Source organism: Phlebotomus papatasi, chromosome 3, assembly GCF_024763615.1.
Source record: "Phlebotomus papatasi isolate M1 chromosome 3, Ppap_2.1, whole genome shotgun sequence".
NCBI lineage: Eukaryota > Metazoa > Arthropoda > Insecta > Diptera > Psychodidae > Phlebotomus > Phlebotomus papatasi.
This window is the reverse complement of record NC_077224.1, coordinates 66,062,504-66,076,282: the sequence shown is the minus strand read 5'-3', so window position 1 is coordinate 66,076,282 and position 13,779 is coordinate 66,062,504. Positions and strand designations below refer to the sequence as shown.

Genomic DNA, 13,779 nt, shown 5'->3' with positions numbered 1-13,779 from the left:
GGCCATGCAGTTGAGAAAAAGCATTCAAATATCAAAGAATTTTCTAACAATTGACATGTTTACCTGTCGAAATAATGGTAATTGACAAGATTCTCTGCATATGAATGTGGTTTTCATGAAAATTAGAAATATTTGAAATTTAATGGAATTTGAATTGAAGATGGTTCTTTTGTAAAAGAAAAAATTGACCATGTGTTATCATTATATATCGTGTAATTCAATAAGTTGTTATTTAAATGGTTTTTATTCAAGTTTATTGGCAATTTTTCCTTAATAAAATTCTTCAATTCTGAGTACAATTTGGAAAAGAGAGAAAAGATGGAAAATATCCATTGAAAGATTGAAACATTTCAACAGCCATCATAGCAGCCTTCAGCCTTAGCCGTGACAGTCGGTGCAAAACGTCAAAGTGATTCGACGGAGAAAGACGTCGGGGAGGTTTTCGGTGAAAAACTCATACTTTTAGCAGTGATAAATAATTAAATTATAGCTGAAAGTGCAGCTAGAGACTGTGTGCAGTGTGTGGATGTGGAGAAATTGTGGAAAAATAGTGTTTTCTGGGTGAAAATCCCATGTGAAAATTTGTACAGTTGGGGCGCTTCAAGCTCAACTCCGAAGTGCCTTGGATTATTCAAGAGTGTGTAACTATTAAATTACTATAATTATCGCGATTGACGGAGCCCCAATCGGTGACACTCACATGGATGGCAAGACAGGTGAGAAGTGGCTGGTGATTGAGGAAAAATTGCGAGATTCTGGGAGGTGTTCATCAGGTTTTTTTTTTTTAAATTTAACCTTAGTCCAGAGAATCTCCCCGGATCATACAAAAAACTGAGACGAAGAAGGCGAATATGGCCGCTCTCTGGCTCTCTCTCTCTCGCTCTCTTCCCAATGTGCAAGAAGATGAACTTTTTCTTTAAAAAAAAACATCCATCTCGAGAAGAAACTTTCCAACCGCAGATTAACTTTTATTTTCTCAGCACAATTTCCACTCGAAATGCCAATTCGTGCCTCAAGTGTTTGGGGGCATCTTCTGGCCAGAAAGTACAATTTACCAAAAGGTTGACAAGGGGGGCTTCAAGTGTACAAAAACACTTTGAGATAATCCCCTCAAAATCCTCAAAATTAATTAAACCGCAATCCTAAAGCCGGTTCATGTTGAGAATCATCCATAAATTCCAGTAATTTGCAACATTTCCATTCTCAAAGTCAATCTTTGACCTTTTAGCTCATCATTCTGCGCATATCATATGCTAATATTTCTCTAAAACACCAAGTTTTTTTCTCTCTTATTTATTCTCCTGTGCACGTTTATTAATTTACACTCTGTCAATTTAATCAAAACACCTCACTATCTCACCAAAAAGACTCGCTCGATAAAGTCTGGGAGTGTCAGACTAACTCTACTAATCACCCTTGTCATATGCACACCCAAGCAGGTTTTTAACTCCCAAGAAACCCCCTAAAAATTATTTAGGTTAAAAGCCACCCTCATGCCAAGAGTCCACGGACTTCCCTACAAAAGCAGGACATGCTAGATTGTCTCTTAGGCAAAGAGAATGGGCGAGCACGTGCGCAAGACGTATTTTACTCACAGCTGAATAAAAGTCGCATAAATCAGTGAGATATTCAATTGGCGGACTAAGGTTGAATAGATGATCTTGGCTCTTGGGGACTTTCTAATAGGTTTTTTGTTGTCTTGAGATGCTTGGCCAGTTTTCCCACAATCAGTCATTTTCTATTGCGATTTTGGGTTCATTTGCAGAACATCTGTTGATTGAACAACCCTAAAGCTGACCCAAATTCTCATCATTATTCTTAAAACTTGCTTTTTTCGACATATCTTTAAGAAATATGTTCAATTTAACCCTTTAACGACGAGACAGTTTTAGCGGATCGAAAATACGCAATAAAAATGAAACCGATAGACAAAATCAATAAAAAGTCTTACATCTAGCCTTAGAAAATCCAACAGAGTCTGATTCGCTGTATTTTTTACCTCTATGAACTATAGGGACAAAAATAGCATAAAATTTAAGTAATTTTTCTGACAATACCAATGAATGATAATTTTCACTCTAATGAAAAGTATTATGTTTGAGTATTGTAGTTTCTTTTTCCAAAACGGTTTTGCTTAAAAAAAATTGAAAGTACAAAAAATAATTAAAATTAATTTTCAAGATGAGAATTTAAAAATTCGTAATTTTTGAGCTTTAAAATTTACTAATAGCAAATAGCTGTAGACTTGCAAAAAATATCCTAGATTCCTTTAACCTTCTACTTTTCAATTACGTACAAACATAAGGGAAAAAATAACTTTAGGTAGTCAGAAAAAATAATTTTCTTTATGGGACACCGGTGTTCCAATCGTCCTTAAAGGGTTAATCTTTTGAAATTGTTAAAGAATTTTGTGAATCAAGAGTTAAAAAAAGAAACCAGGAGATGTTCCCTATTTCATTTATTTAAAGGAATCAAATTAGAATATTAACCTGCTAAATATATTATTTTGAGTTTTGCTTAAGGGCAGAATCACATTGACAATAAAATGCTCGCCGTAGCCTCACCATATTTCGTTAATTTACGCATTTTTATTGCAATTCTTACGGTGTTATCACACTAGAAAATTTTCTCATTGAAAAGTTGCTAATTAAAACTTCTAGAACCACTCGAAATCGCTGATTTAGCCAGGACACATTGCTAGAATTGCTCAATGTCACGATGACATGTGGGTTGTCAGATGAGTGATTTTGTTTTTGAAGCATTTCAGTCGTTTGAGTAAAAATGTGTGATTTTAGTGAAGAAGAGGAAGTTCTCATCCTGTACACTGCTTTTGTGTTGTGCAAAAGGACCCGCTAAGCGAAAAGAAGGAGGGTGTGGGCGAGAGATTGGCTTTTAACGCGACCTTCACATAGTTTCGTTGAAAATCTTTATGACAACATCGCAAGTGGAGATTTTTTTGGACACAATGATTTTCACCGGATGACTTCGGAGGAATTTGAAGAGCTTCTTCAAATCGTATGGCCTTATCTACAAAAGAAGTCGATTTGTGACTTAATTTGTCGCAAACGGACTGAAAACCATCAGATCGGCTGCCTCTATTTTTGTATTCTTGACATTTGTAGTCCCAAATGACGGATTCTTGATGTACAGCCTCAATCAATTCCGCCACCATCTCATTTGACCACGAAATCCTAGAAGTTTATGAACGAATATAAAATGTAGATCGAACATATTTTTGTTTAGCTTTTTTCTTACTTATCCTCTTCATCGATCTTTTTTAATGCCTTTTGCCCTTTCTTCTCCATCTCGTTTACGATAAATTGGCACTACTTTTAATCACAATTTCATCACTAATAAACTGGTGGGAGAGTTGTGGTGCAGAAACTACCCGAATGACTGCAATAAAGTAGTACCAGATGCAAATGTAATGAGCAAATTTTGCTCATTATTTGCTCATTAGTTATCAATCGTATTTATGCTATTTTAATCTATTTAAACCAATTTTTGTGACTCGTGTCTACTTTTTTATCACTAAATGAATCGATTTCTAAAATTTCTTGAAGAAAATTGCACAATTGGGCATATATCAGCAACAATTGATGTGAATCACATGAAAATTTTCATGTGAAATTCTCTAGTGTGATACCACGGTTACGCTAATTTTCCATTACCGTATTACCTTATCTTATACTCGGTGGCACTAGGTGAAAATAATATAAGAAAATTGAAGAAATAAAACGAAAATTCGATAAACGGTGAGCAAAAAAAAATCGTAAGATTAATTTCTCGTACAGTTTTTTTTGCTCACCGTTTATCGAATTTTCCTTCTGTTTCTTCAATTTTCTTATATTATTTTCACCTAGTGCACCGAGTATGAGATAAGGTAATACGGTAATCGAAAATTTGCGTAAGAATTGCAATGAAAATGAGTAAATTAACGAAATACGGTGAGCATTTTACTGTCAATGTGATTCTGCCCTAAATTAACTCTTAAACTTTTAATTTTGTAATGAAAAAAGGACAGAATTGGTCCACTAAAATTCTTTTAAATTTCAAATAGACCCAGATCGTGTATACGTGATTTCTAAATAATTTAAAGAAAGCAGGAAGGTAGAATGTTAGTAGGGTGAAAGGAACACCTATTGACACTTTAAGAACTCGTGTCAGCACCTATTGACATCCTACTCTGTACCATTTTGAGTACGAAATTTCATCATTTATCCTTATCGAAAAACGTAGATTAATGAAGAAATGCCATATTACTTGCATTTTATTAGATACATTAAATAAATTTAACACTAAACCTACCGAACGTTTTTGCTCGTTTTTTGGTCAAATGACAAACCGCGGTAGGGTAGGATACTCAATAAATTTGTCTCGGAAAAGAGCAAAAAATTAAAATTCAAACACTGAAAAATATATTACATGTATATTTTAAGAAATTTATCAAGTTTGATAGCGACATTGTACCGTTTAAATATGTGTTAATTTGATACCGGTCAATTTGACCGGGTTTTGGTAGGTTTAATGTTAAACATTTTAACAAAAGTATCAATAGGGTTTCCCAGTCGAAAAGGTGTTCGTTTAACCCTAGGAAGTTGTAGGGTAAATGTCCTAATTCAAAACCATTTCTAGACGCTTTAACTTTGACAGAAGATTCAACACATTGAGTTTATATTTTTTCTGAAAAGAATTACATAAATTTGCTCCTTGACTCTTCTAGAATGTTACTGTTTACTAAAAATTCTTTAGATATAATTTGAAAACTTTTTAAATACAAGAAAAATTCGCGAGCGTAAAATGCTTCTATTGGAAACATATTAATCCAAATGGAGACAAGGGAATGTTTCTAATTGGAGACAAACAGTGTAAGTGAAACCGCGACGAAACTCTTCCAAAATCTTGTTGAGTTGCTCTTGAGTGCAGGATTTGTTCTTATTCCAGGTTTTTACATCTTTCCCATCTAAAACTATATAAAAATCTGTCCAAAAAACATCACATTTCCGGGGTTTCCTATTGAATCATTTGCAGATACTTCAGAAAAACCCTTTTCGTTCACGAAATAGGTAATTATTTCATTTGAAGACTTCACGTACCGTGGATGGAATTCAAAATGGAGAATTTTCTGGTAAAGAACGAAGCGTCGTATTGTTCGCCTGGTGTATTTACTCACAAGAAAACATTTACAAAAATGAATGAAATCGTTGAAACCGTCTTCTAACAAATAAAAACACGGATTTGTAGGGGAACATCAATCACTGGTGGAATTTAAAATTTTTACTATTTAAAAATTACTCCATTATCAGTCAGTCGAATAAAATGGAATAGATTGGGATCATCTCTCTCGAAATTTCAGTCCTAAACTCAAAATTGCTTTCGTTTATCGTATATCGTTAGGGGTCTCGATCAAAATCTTGAAAGTAAAAATCCCAAAAGCCAAAATCCCGAACTCCAAAATTCCAAATTGGCCAAAATCCCGAATCCCGAAAGCCAAAATCCCAAATTCTTAAAAGTGTTATAGCTACTCCCACGATTGCACCCGCTCTTGCTGGAGGCAAAGGAAACCTTCTGTGTTTTCGGATATTATTCTACACATTATCCTCCATATAATATCATCCCTTTCACGATTTTGAACATTCGGGATTTTGGTTTTCGGAATTTAGACCCTTTCGGGATTTTGGCGTTCGGGATTCTGGCTGCCTCCGATCGTTAGGCGTTCCTGCGACCTTATTAGGAATAGGTGGTATGAATTTCTAAACGTAAAATCTTTGAGGTAGTCGTTAAATTCTGATTCACATTCAATATATATATTTTTTTCAAATTATTTTAAATCTAAATTATGTTTTTAATTTCTAAACTGATCTCGAGGACAGTTTAAATCTTTTACAATATTGGGAATCATTCATGATGTGATCTGTATTAGAAGTACCACTAACCTTTAACTCTTTCGTCTCTTTTGGGACTCTGTCTGAGTACCCAAAGCAGCAAATGAATGTTCTGTGAAAACAATGTTTTTTAATTATTCAGAACTGATAAAAATCCTATTATTGTGGATGACTTACAAACTATAAGGATGTCCATATGTAAGATATTTTTTGTAGAACCTCAATTAATTCCTGAGCTTAGATATTTTTGATTAAAAAATGGTGAAATTGGCTTGTAGCATATTCTGCGGTCCGGAAAGAGTTAATTCAAATTAGGATATTATTAATCTTGAATCTTAACAATAAATATTCAATTTAAAGGCTTAACTTTCCCAAAAGAAGTAGAACTTTCTCACAATGTCTCTTATGGATTTTTTTTTGAAAGAATTTACAATAAACTCATTTGCTCTTAAGAACTTGTATTTAAAATTTTAAAATTGATATTTTCATAATTTATTCTAAAACATTAGTTGAAAGGTTGGAAACGTTATAGCTTTTTATATGATTATCAACAATCTCATAAATTCACTGATTTTTTGTCGTCTTTTATCAATGTTATTCTTTCTTTATAATTTTACTATAACCTTATCTCTTTGATGAAGTGATCGTCTATTAAGAGCACGTGAATCATCTTCATGTCTGGAATTTTCACTGTTTTTAAATTAGTAATCCTGTTTATTGAGTGGTCTGGTTAATCATGAGGATTTTCTTCCGTTTTCTGAGAAGCACAAAATCACCCCTGAGGGTTTTCCGGTCTGTATACTCCTTTGCGATTCTTTCCAAGAAGGTGAAAATTGCTTTCCAGTCCCCAGAGAGATTTGTCTGTTGTTTATGAATCGGTTTATCAAAAGTGACTGAGTGTTGATAATGATATGAGGTAAAACTGTAAAGGTATAATTTTTCGAATAATTAAGACGTGGTGTCATCATTGAAGGGGTGATAGGATTGATGTACCTCTTTGAGGCGGGTTTTCACATTTTTCCTTTGAATTTAGAAGCCGTAATCTAGGCAAAACGGTTTTTTTTCGGAGTTTTGATTCTTAGGTGATCTAATTCTGATTCTATTAATTTCCTTTTAATTCTTCGTGTAGGAAAATTTAAAGGTCTTTAAATACCCAAGAATTCTTTAGAACTAGTAAAGTTTGTAGGACTAACACTAGACGTCTTGTAGTCTGATATACGTTAAAAGACTTAGAAGTATTGCGTTTTTTTTAATAAACTTTAACTCAACTATCACGAGAATCAAGACAAATTTTTATATTGTATATTTTGCAATATTAAATTAGTGTTATTAGAAACATTTCGTCTATATACATTACTATGTGTAGAGATGGGGTGCAATAAGTACAGATTAAATAAACATAAAAAAATAATACTACTTCCGCATATGGGAATTTCAAAAATTAGAACTAACGATATGTTTTTTGAAAAAAAGTCTACATAAATTTGCTATGGACTATTTTTTAAAAGAATGTTGCAAGTGTTAGAGATCAAAATCACAGAGCTCATTAGCGTTGTTTGATTAAACAATAAGGTATTTGTTCAAGATATGCGAAACACTTGTAAAGCGTCGTATTTACCTGAAATCAGTCTGTTAGTTCTTAATTAGGAATATGAGATAAAATTTATTTTCCATTTAGTACAAAGTCATAAACATGTTTTTAGTTCCGGAAGATGATTTTGCTGCATTTGGGCATAACTTATACACGTTCTTTGAATTTCAATAGAAAATTTTCAATGATGATATACTAAAGTTATCGCTTGGAAATCTCTTTGGAGCTCCAAAAAGAGACTCTAGTTGAATTTTTATATTCTCACAGGGGATTTTGAGATGCAAAGTGAGGTCTTATATCAGTATTAGATCAATATTTTACTTGTTTTATCACATACTATTTTACTCCATTTGTGAAATATTTGTTCTACTACGGATTTGTTTGCTTTTTCCATTTACTGCACTGTGCCATAAAAAAAGCAAGCAATTTGTCTCTCAATAGCATTTTTTCCATTACAAAAAAAGACACGATGTTTTGAAAAAGCATAAACATGGTTTTTTTCAATGGAAAATTGTAATCGCGTTGATAGTTAATTGTCTTACGTAAATTTATGATATCATAAATATTGATCTTGTACTTCCGCCAAGATATTTAATATGTCAATAAATAAAAAATAATATAGAATTTACTATTATCTTCTTTCATCGCACGTATTAATGTCTGGTCTTTATTCATTTTCACAGCATCGATAAAAGTATCTTGATCTATAAATCATATTTGTATAAAATCAGAGATATGAAATGGATTTTTCTTGTGAATGAATAAAGAGGACTGTACACACCTTCTTCGAAATTGCCAAAGAAAATTTAAATGGTGATTTGAATGGAAGTTTTATTGGGTCTTCTGAAACAAGAGGAGAGATATTAAAGAAATTGCTCTTGCATATCGCAATTTGAATGTGGTCTCGTCTTTCTTATTTTTTTTATGTGTGCATGCCTTACATAAAGGAAATTCATCTCATTTCCATAAAACCTACTGTTTTTCTTTGCCAATGAGGTAAATGTAAGATTGTCGGTGAAATGTATAGTTTAAATGCATTATGTGTCTGTTTTTCCTCTCACTGCCAAGTATTTTTCATGTTTGTTCTTTTCCCATAAAACGGAAGATGTATCGTTCAATTAAAATTACTTTGGATGTTTTTTCTGTATTAGGTTTAAAGTTAGAGGAAAATACAGCTTTGGAAAATTGAAATTTTAATGAGTGTTTCCGTATTTTTCTCTCTCTCTCTCTTACTTTTCAAAGACAATAGGATTGATATACTGAGCTTATGCAGAAAGGTTGTTTGAAAACTTCGTGGGCATGGTGTAAATCATTTTATTGCGATGCTATACAAATAAGCGGTACAAAAGTTAATTTAAATGCACTTATTTTTTTAGACTATAATACAGTAAAATATTCTAGGCAAAAGGAAAATTGAGTTTCTGCGAGCATAAGCAATCTATCGTTTATGCATTTAAAAAAAGGCCTTGACATCAGCTACAACATACTAATATTTCAGCTCAATCGGTTACGTTTGACAGTTTTTTAGTTCGGTTATACGGGATCCAGACCTAAGGACTAGCTAACCTAAGTTAACCTAAGGCTTAACTGCCTTAATTTCTTAGCAATCACGATTTTTTGGAAAAAATTAACTCAGGATCAGATTATTAAAGTTAAATAACCTATTAGATTCTCAAAAGGCAAGAAAATTGCTCGCTATTTAAGATTTTGAAACCTTCAGGAACTGGGTTAAGCCTCTAATTTGAAGACCGCTTTAGGTTTAGATAGGTTTAGTATTAGGTTAGCGTCAAATAAAGCTGGCGAATACGCCATCTTGCACATCTCGAGCATTTCATGTTATGTTCTTATAAAATTGGATAATTTTTACTCAAATATTTTTCTTATTTCAAATATTTTTTCAGTTTTTGGAATTATACTTTCAGATAACTTTTTGAACAATATTTGCATTTTATTGACTTTTACTGAAACTATTGTACAAGTAATCTGTTTTTCACATCCTTGTATCGTTTTGGTACATAAGATATCCTTATATACTTTAATATGGTAGACCGGGTAGATCAGATCAGCGAAGATCGTTAATTCTCTCGTTCAGGAATAGCCTTATCGATTTGAGAGTTCTCTCCAGTTGGAGATTTTTCTGTAAATATTCGAAGAGATCAGAGAGAACTTACCTAAAAAAAACTTACCTAATAACTCGTTAGAAGTTTGAACATTTAAAACAAGGAGTTACACAAAAGTGAGCAAGTTCATGAAAAGGACAATTATTTTAATAAAATTGCAATTCAAACGTTCTGCTATCTTGAAATCCCACAAAACTCCACTTGTAAAAATAAAAGGATCAAATTGATCCAAATTTGATCCTTTTGCAAAGGATGGATCAAATTTTTAACTATGAATGTACATTTTTCATAATAGGACATGTGAATTTTATCCATCCTTTGCAAAAGAATCAATTTGATCCTTTTATTTTTACCAGTGTCTATGACGATTGAAGTGTCCAGAATACCAAAATTCGAAATTGCAGAACAATCAGCGCTAAAACGGCGAGTACGTGAACTTGCACTTAAGGCTTCCGGTAGATTTTCGAATAATTTTGGCTTTGCTTTGGAGTGACTTTGTCTCTTCGAAAGGTTATTACTGAACAGAGCCAATAAGTCCTAGAATTAAAGAAAAGCTTACGGACAGCAGGGGCACAAAGTCACCCGCATTTCCGATGAATAAAGTTTTTGCAATGGACCTTTAATTGGTAATCCTAATCCTTTATAATGTACGACAGTGTGGGATACATCCTTACTGCCAAATTTTACAGGCTAAATATTCTCGAGCATCAGTCTGAGTTTATTTGGGCCCTAATGCACTGGACAGACTTGCAACTTAAGCAGGGAGAGAGCTTAATGGGAAACTGATAGGAATATATAGTATAATCATTACTTTGATTTACCTTATACCGTCTTTCGATTTAGGGCAGAATCATATTGACAATAAAATGCTCGCCGTAGCCTCACCGCATTTACGCATTTTCTTTGTAATTCTTGCGCAAATTTTCCGTATTACCTTATCTCATACTCGGTGTCACTAGGCAAAAATAATATAAGAAAATTGAAGAAATAAAACGAAAAATCGATAAACGGAGAGCAAAGAAAATTGTACGATTAATTTCTCGTAGTTTTCTTTCTCTCCGTTTATCGATTTTTCGTTTTATTTCTTCAATTTTCTTATTTTCACCTAGTGCCACCGAGTATGAGATAAGGTAATACGGTAATCGAGAAATTGCCTAAGAATTGCAATGAAAACGCGTAAATTAACGAAATACGGTGCGCAATTTACTGACAATGTGATTCTGCCCTTAAACGAGAGGTGTGTCCAGCACATAAGGCTTGTAAGGTTTATGAGGAAATTTCGAAATTCCAATTCAGGATCGATCCCAAATTACCCTTTTGCTCCCTATAGTCCTTGATAATTTTTGACCCAAAGCCTTTGTACGTGTAGAAACTATAGCAGTTAAGTATAATGGATAAATCGGAAGTCTAAGACCGGTTTAGAGAGAGAGTCCAGATACTATATGACATTTCTATTCGTTTAGCTCATAGTGAAAGGCTTTCGGGCTTCGAACATTTCATATTTTTTCCATATTTCTTTTATGAATCTCACCTGTTTTTTCAGAACATGTGTAATTTAAGACTAGCTATCAAAATATATTGCTAGATAGGTCAAATTCATTAAAGGAATGTGTGTGCGAAGCTTGAAAGCCTCCCCTGCAGGTTACTTAACATTTTTTCAAGTTATAAAATTCTAAGGTTAGGTCAATAAAATTAAAAAAAAAGTTTGTACAGGGTATGTTCTACAAAAGAAATAAATAAAACGGTTAATATTTTTGTTGACAATAATAAGAGGAACAATTTTTTTAAGCGACCTTTGTAAGAAATTTCCAACATCCTGCTTATTGATTTATTGCTGACTTTTTTAGTCAATCTTTTTGACACAGATATGACTCATTCAAAATGTTCTCTGGATTAAATGGGGAGCTCTTTTTAGTTAAAATGGCATGGATAAATATTATTAAGAATTTTGAGACAATTCGACTTAGTTGCGGAAACGGTACACAAGTCAATTATGAAGACATGCGGTAAAGTAAAAAAAAAAAATAAAAAGCAAAGATAGAGAACTTCAACGTGTGGCTCTTTGTAGACATTTCGCTAGTATATTTTTGCCATCGTAGAGGAGAAGACAATTGCAAGAATAAGTCAACAACAGTTACAATCTGGGAAAAGTTGGGCTTTTTTTCACGAATATCTCTATTAAAGAGCTTCTTTTTATCATATTTAATTCCGTGTCTGGGTTCATTTTTTTTCTTCCTCTCCTTGGTGTGGTGCTAGGTTGGTGGCACGAAAGACGTTGGAATTGAATTTCTCTGAAGATTTTTTAATATAAACTTCCCAAAGATTTGTCCCACTCTCTTTTTTTTCTTATTCACTGTTTCATGGATAATTGTTGTTTTTCTTCTGGATTTTGCTGAATTATGATAATCGTAGAAATAGCATTTTAATTAGTTTTAACCGTAGAAAAGACATTTTTTGATTCCATGTGTGCAGTTTATGTTGTGTTTTCTTTTCTGCAAAATCGTGTGCGCCTTTCTTATCGTCATCGTCAATTACTTCAGTGAATCGCTTCCATTTAGTTGGCTAACTAAATGATTTTATTGCATTGACGACGTGTTTAAGCGGAGAGGCATTGGGTGAATGTCAGTGAAAATTGCCTACACGATAAAATTAGATCACAATAATTATTTTCGTATTGATCTTAAAGTTGAACAATTTACAATTGATTTGATGGTGTGACCTCAAAAAATAGTTGATTCATCCAGTCAGTGACTTTTGCGAATTTCAAATGAAATTCTCTTTTCTTTGTTGTGTTACCTTTTTCTTTCTATTCTTTAATATTTCTTTTTTCGTTAATTCTTTTTGTTACTTCATGTGAAGGTGTTTTTTTTCTTGCCCAAAGTGATCTTCCAATTTTTTTGCCATTGAGTACATAGTGGTTTGCTTTTGTACTAGTTCTTCGAATAATTTTTTTTTTAGTTAAATTAACTTTTCTCATTGAAAATGTTTCGTCTAAAAAAGAATTTATACTTTGCAAGTTTTATTGGTGAAATGAGTCATCTTTAAATTTGGAAGAAAATTTTTGTTGATAAGAGAAGACTCTGCTCGAAGAAGATTCACCTCAATAAATACCTTTGCGTGAGATAATATTTATGTCTTATGTTTTTTTTTTTCGATATGCGGTATTCTACCTCATAAATTTATTTTACAATATATGATGGAATATTCTTATTTCCCATTAAGTAGATAAATTGAGTGGGTAATTTTATAAAAGAAGGGGAAATTGAAAGAAAATTTTCATACAATATATTCTATTTAATTGGATCAGCAAGGTCGTGTTGAAGTTCATTTCACTTTTTTCCCCCTGATGTGCCTATTATTGAGAGAAGAAAAAAAAAAGCTCAAACATGTAATATTACGAGGTTTAAAAGCCTGTTATCATTTTAACACTGAACTGATAACACGCTTTTTTATGCCTTCTCAATGTTTTGTCGTATTTCTTTGCCATGAAGAAAGCAAAGGCTAATGGAAGAAAAAAACATTTGAAGGTAAAAGAGAAAAGCCGGTCAAAGAACTTCAAAGTGAATGCAAATTTATTAATGGGCATTTTTTTTCAATTTAACACATTCCCTTTTTTCTTCTAATTTTACTTTGTGAAATATTAATTGGTCGCGAGATAATTTTATTTTGGTAAAATTAGGTGACGAGGTTCTTAACAATATCACATTATAATCATTATACAAAATATCTTGTCCTTCAATCGCATTTAAACGTTGCCAAAATGTGTTTGGTCTGGCCAGTTCTTGATCTTGAATATATGGATGGCTAAAAAACTTTCCCGTCAATATGTTCCTGTAATGACTAGGGTAAAGTGGTACAAGTTGGATAGTGGTACAAGTTGGACAATGGTACAATTTGGACAGGGCTTTTTGTCTTGATAAATTTAGTACTTCATTTTTATTTGTATATTTTTAATGCTAAAGTTTTATAATTTAGTTCCTTGTGCTTAAAAACAAACTTTGTACTATATTTATCAAGAAAAAAACCATGTCCAACTTGTACGGCCGAATTGTCCAACTTGTAACACTAATTCCAAATTATATCACTTTACCCTAGCTCCGGTTCTAATTGTCCGAATTTGATAAACGAAGGCGTTTTGAAAAGTTCTCGAGAAATACTACATCTATTCCTACATCGAAAGCCG

General features: G+C 32.7%; 1 protein-coding gene across 5 annotated transcripts in view; it reads left to right on the top strand.

Annotated features, from left to right (window-relative positions):
• The first annotated feature begins 374 nt into the window (after positions 1-374).
• LOC129807634 (mitogen-activated protein kinase-binding protein 1) overlaps positions 375-13,779 on the top strand; it is a 91,500-nt gene continuing 78,095 nt past the window's right edge. For 3 of the 5 annotated variants that reach the window (XM_055857031.1, XM_055857035.1, XM_055857034.1), the window contains exon 1: positions 388-716. The gene's annotated coding sequence lies outside the window, so the exon portion shown is untranslated. Of the gene's footprint in view, positions 717-13,779 lie in introns of all 5 variants that reach the window. The other 2 variants (XM_055857033.1, XM_055857030.1) reach the window with 1 other exon arrangement.